Source organism: Orcinus orca, chromosome 11 (assembly GCF_937001465.1).
Source record: "Orcinus orca chromosome 11, mOrcOrc1.1, whole genome shotgun sequence".
NCBI lineage: Eukaryota > Metazoa > Chordata > Mammalia > Artiodactyla > Delphinidae > Orcinus > Orcinus orca.
This window is the reverse complement of record NC_064569.1, coordinates 69,348,701-69,354,700: the sequence shown is the minus strand read 5'-3', so window position 1 is coordinate 69,354,700 and position 6,000 is coordinate 69,348,701.

Genomic DNA, 6,000 nt, shown 5'->3' with positions numbered 1-6,000 from the left:
ATAATAATAATCAGTAATAGATTATATATATTTATATATGATTATATATATTAAATTCACAAAGTTATAGCTGGTTATCCCTGTTTTACAAAATTATAAGCTAGTTCTCAGAGAAGCTTTCTAAATTGCCTAAAAAAGTGACAGGACATAGATATGAACCAACATGTGTCCCATTTGAAAGCTCTTTTTCCTTATGGTGTATGATTCACAAGTGAGGTCTGCTTCCTTGGTATTTGAGTCTTGTCATCTTTTCTTGGATATTAATCTTTCTAGTAATCTACAGTGTGCTTAGGATTTCTGATGGATATGGTATAGTATTTATTATTAGGTAGAACTTTTGGGAAAACAGATTGTTGGAGGAAAAAGAGAAGTTTGACAACTTTGATCCTCCCATCAAATGCTCTGGGGCAGTGGTAATATGTAAAACTCCATTTCATCCAAAAAGGATAGCTAGGGAAGGATGATAAATAGCAAAATTATATACACAGTAACAGATTCTTATGTATATATACAAAATTAAGAACGTATGTGATGTGAGATATCAAGAAATCTTTTCTGAAGCTAAGTAAAGTAAATGCTAGTAACTGGATAGAAAGTAAGTCGAATGATCCCTGACTCCATCAGAATAAAATTTCCAAAGCATCCTCCCCGAAGTGTGAGCTATCAAGTTGATGATTATTTGACTGACAAGCATCCAGTTTAGTTTTGTGTGTACACCACCCCAGTCATTATCAAGAGAAATATAATGTATATTTCTGTTATTATAAACCCCATACAAAACAATTTCCACACTCAAGAAAATAATGCATTACTTGCCCAGGAAAAACAACCTGAGAATTTTAAAGCAAAAATGCAGTTTGCTTTCCATTTACTCTATCTCAATATTTTGGCTATAAACATTTATTAATATAGTGCTAACTTTCAAAGACGAAATCTCCCTACTGTTTATGAATAGCGAATAAATATATTTGATGAGATAGAAAAAAATGAGTGAATATAAATATCCTCAGAACAGTTATATCAATATAAACATTCCATATAAAGTCATTTTACCCTTGGTAAAAATTCATAATACTATTTTTTTTTTTTTTTTTTTTTGTGCAGTACGCGGGCCTCTCACTGTTGTGGCCTCTTCCGTTGTGGAGCACAGGCTCCAGACGCGCAGGCTCAGCGGCCATGGCTCACGGGCCCAGCCGCTCCACGGCATGTGGGATCTTCCCGGACCGGGGCACGAACCCGTGTCCCCTGCATCGGCAGGCGGACTCTCAACCACTGCGCCACCAGGGAAGCCCATAAAACTTTTAATTAAGGACAGAATTGATACAATTTATAAGAAAGTTTGCTTCCCCATAATTCAATAAATGAAACAAACATGTCTTTAAAGATCCACCAAAATGAAATTTATTCATACATGTTTTTAAAGACCTTCCAAGTGACTTTTATTCACTCAATTAACAGTTATTGAGCATTATTACACACTTCATCATGGCTGTGAGAGTGGGCTCAACCTGCGCTTCATTGCTTATTAGCATTGGCAACTTGGCCAAATGACTCATTGTCTTGGAGTATTTTACATTTATTTTCATAAAATTTAGACAATATATTTAGCTTATGGCAATGTTGTGAGCGTTAAAGAGAACACATGGAAAGACCTTAGAACAGTAAAAGCTATTATTTACTAAAGTAAGGGTAAAGAGAAAAATTTTCAGAAATGTTAACTACCATATGCCAGCCATTGTACTAAATGCTAGGCTGCACACATGTGGGGCATAGAAAGGAATAATGTGCTGTTTTCCCCCAAGGAGTTTGTGGGATAGTAGAGTGTTCAGAAAATGAATAGAGTGACAAGTACTCTGACAGATGCCCAGAAAGTAGCTGAAAGGCTATATGACTCTGTACTGAGGAGAAATATCTGAGTTAGACACATAGATTCAAGAATTGTGCTAGTGTCATTTCTGAAATAGCACAGCATACTGGGAAGGAGTCAATCTTATCACTGTCAACAATTAAATGAGGATAAGTCATTTAAAGTTTCCAGATTTTTTAAACTTTGCCTCTACCCTAACATTTTCCATGAACTGAGAAATTCTGTGTTTAAAGTTCCAACGTTCTGTTCCTCTTTACACTCTGAGGGTTTGTGTTTAGGTAATGGCATTGCATCTGAAAATGTTTGCTATTTAATTGCATTTCTTCTTGAATATTTGATTGTTCAGTATGTTGGCAGTATCAACCTAGTTATTACAGTTGTAAGCTTCTTATATTTATATTGCCTTACATTTATTCTGAGTTTCCAAAGCACTTTGCCTATTAGTTCTCAAAATGCGGTTCTCAGAACCCTGTGGGTTCCAGAGACATTTTCAGAGCATCCACAAAGTCAAAGCTATTTTTTAACACTATTAAGACACTGTTTGTCTTTTTCATTGTATTGACACTTGCACTGATATACAAAAGCAATGGTACGCTGGTACCTTAGCAGGAATCAAGGTAGTGTGGTAGCCATTGTGCTCTTCACTACCAGGCACCAATGGGGTGGCCAGTGTCACTTAAAAATATCCTTGATTGAAGTATAATAATTATTAATTTCATTAAAGCTTTACCTTTGATGTCTTTTTAACATTCTGTGTGATGATTTTTAAAAATGTATAAAGTATACAATGTGTTCACTGTGAACAAACCTTAAGGGGAAAACCAAAGCAGGAAAGGAGTACAGTGAGTGCCAGAAGGTGACAGAGGATGGGACTGTCTGGCTGGGTTCCTAGAGGAGGTTCACTGAGAAGACAGCAGTTGAGTACAGACCTGAAAGAGGTGAGAGAATGAGCCACACGGGTATAGTTGTTTCATTTGAGGAAAAAGCAGGTTTCTGCTGGGACAGAATGTCCAAAACGTTCAAGGAACAGCAAAGGGGAGGAGGAGAGGGAACCAGGTGCAGAGACACAGAAGAAAAGGTCAAAGTCAAGTTGGGCCCGTCCACCTTATAGGAACTTAGACTTTCACTCTTGAGTTGGGATGCCAATGGAAGAATTTCAGCAGAGGATCTAACTGTGTTTTTCAAAGATAACTCCCATTTCTGTGTGGAAAAACAGACTGGTGTGGTAAAGGCAGAAGTATGGACACAATTAGGAAACCTGCACAATGCAGGTGGTTGGGAGTGAAAGAAGGAGGATCATGAAGAGTGGTGAATTTATGGCTATATTTTGAGGCAAACAAGATACTCTGTGGAATGTGTGATAAAGCCCATCACACAAGGAATGGAATGGGACAACTGAAATGGGACAACTATGGGTACAGCAGGTTGACAGTGGTGGGGGACTGAGGATGGGGGGGTGGAATGGAGGGGGAATGTTGTTGGGGGGATGGGAATGGGAACAGGTACCGGGAGAAAAAGACTAGGAACTAACTTTTAAACCTGTTAAGTTTGAAATGCAGTTGTAGGGTAAGCAATTGAATGCATATGTTTGTTCAGAGGAGAGGTATGGGTTTGAAATAAAATTTAGGAATAATCTGTATAGATATTAGTAGGCTGTGAGACTAGATGAGACCATATAGGGAGTAAATATGAATAGAAAAATAAAAATATAAGGAGAAGAGGTCCAAGAACTGAGTCCTGGGACATTCCACTGATTAAAGGTTGGAGGAGATGTAGAGGGACCAGAAAAATAGACTAAGACAAAGCTGCCTGAAAGTTAAGTGGGAAACCAAGTGAGGTTGGTGTCCTGAAAGAAAAAGTGAAAAAATAAAGTATTTTAAGTTTTAAAAACTGCTGATGAGTCAAAAAGTATGATGGCTAAGAATTAATTTCTGGATCAAACAATGATCAATGATGACACTGGTTTACTGCACTTTTGATATAGCACTGGGGGTAAATACCTGTAGTGGTCCAAGAAGAAATGGAAGAAGATAAATTGGTGATAATAAATATAGAAAAATGCCTTATAGGAGTTTTACTATGAAGACCAGTAGGAAAATGGGGAAGTATTTCCAAAGAGAAATGGGAGTAATATAAATTTTGTTCTTTTTGAGAAGAGATATAATAACACATTTATAAGTTGATGTAAAAGATCAAGTAGGGAAGGAAAAACTGCTCTGCAAGGGATCGGTTACAATTCACCATGGAATTTAAGCCTACTAAAAAGGAGATGAGAACATGAGAATGTGTGAAACTCTCGCCTCACCTCCGCATACAGTAGCAGTTAAGGCCAAGAGTGCAGGAGCCAGACCACCTGGTTTGGAATTCCACTCCTGCCATTTACCAGCACTGTGACTTAGGCAAGCTATTAACTTCTCTGTATCTCACTTTCCTCACCCTAAAATGGTGATAATAATTAAACCTTCCTCAGAAAGTTGGTATGAGAACTGAATTAGTTAATGCTTGTAAAGAGGTTACAAGAGCAAGTATAATAACCTGGCATATATATATATATATATATATATATATATATATATATCACATATGCAAAAATAAATAAGTAAATTCCTAGTGATAGTCCTCTTACCTGAACTCATTTTTTTTTTCCCTTTTAGTCCAAATAACACTACTAACAATCTGCTCTCCTAAAGCAGTAACACTTCTGTAACAAGAATGTAAACTAGGCTTCTGAACTAGAAAGCAGCAGTTAGGACATGGCCCTGGTACTGACCTGCTTCATGTTCAGTTTTATTGTAACTCAAACTCCTTAGCTATAAAACGAGAAGAATAAACCTATTTCCTAGTGGTGTTTGAATAATAAATGAATAAGGCACATAAACCACTCTGTCCAGTACATGTAACCTGGTATACACTCAATTAAGAATGGCTATTAATATTGTTATGCTACTCTTACATTTTGGCAACTTGGCTGACATGGATACACTATGGGAAAGAGAGTGAAATCCACTGAGATTAAACTTCTTTCCTTTGCCAACCTCTCCCATTCTTCTTATCTATATTTCATGTAGAAAGATAAAACTTAAAAAGCATGATATTCACCAGAGAATGAAAGCATTTGGATCATAATGAGAGCAAGAGACTTCTTAGTCCAAAAACGATCATTATCAGTGATGGATGCTATAATATTTCTGGTTTGGGCAAGTGGATTGGCATGTAGTCAAAACGATTTTTTAAAAAAAATATTTATTTATTTATTTTTGGCTGCATTGGGTCTTTGTTGCTGCATGCGGGCTTTCTCTAGTTGTGGTGAGTAGGGGCTACCCTTCATCACGGTAGGCAGGCTTCTCATTGTCATGGTTTCTCTTGTTGCAGAGCACAGGCTCTAGGTGAGCAGGCTTCAGTAGTTGTGGCACATGGGCTCAGTAGTTGTGGCTCATGGGCTCTAGAGTTCAGGCTCAGTAGTTGTGGCACACGGGCTTAGTTGCTCCGCAGCATGTGGGATCTTCCCGGACCAGGGATCGAACCTGTGTCCCCTGTGTTGGCAGGCAGATTCTTAACTCCTGCACCACCAGAGAAGTCCCCAAAACATTTATTGATAACAAAACTGTATTAAATGTTTATTGATTTTTGCATGTTTGTTTGGTACAGTTTATATTTGTTGAAGCCAAACATCTATAAATGACCTAATAATAAATGCACGGGTGTGGAGAAGATAAAATACAAAGGAAAATAAATGCAAAGGACTGAATCTTTATGTTGAATGTTCATATGTTGAAATCCTAATCCTAATGTGATGGTATTAGGGGAGCGGGTGGTGACTAGGTCATGAGGGTGAGCCCTCATGAATGATATTACTGCCCTTTATAAAAGAGACCCCAGAGAACTCCCTTCCCCCTTCCACCATGTGAGGACACAGGAGAAGAAGACCATCTATGAACCAGGAAGCAGGCTATCACCAGACAATGAATCTGCCAGCCTTGATCTTGGACTTCCTAGACTCCAGAAATATGAGAAATAAATGCTGTTGTTTAAGCCACACAGTCTATGGTGTGTTTGTTATAGTAGCCTAAACAGAATAAGACAATAAGGTATTTACAGAGATTACCAAGTAGCCAAAAAATAAGTGGTCAACA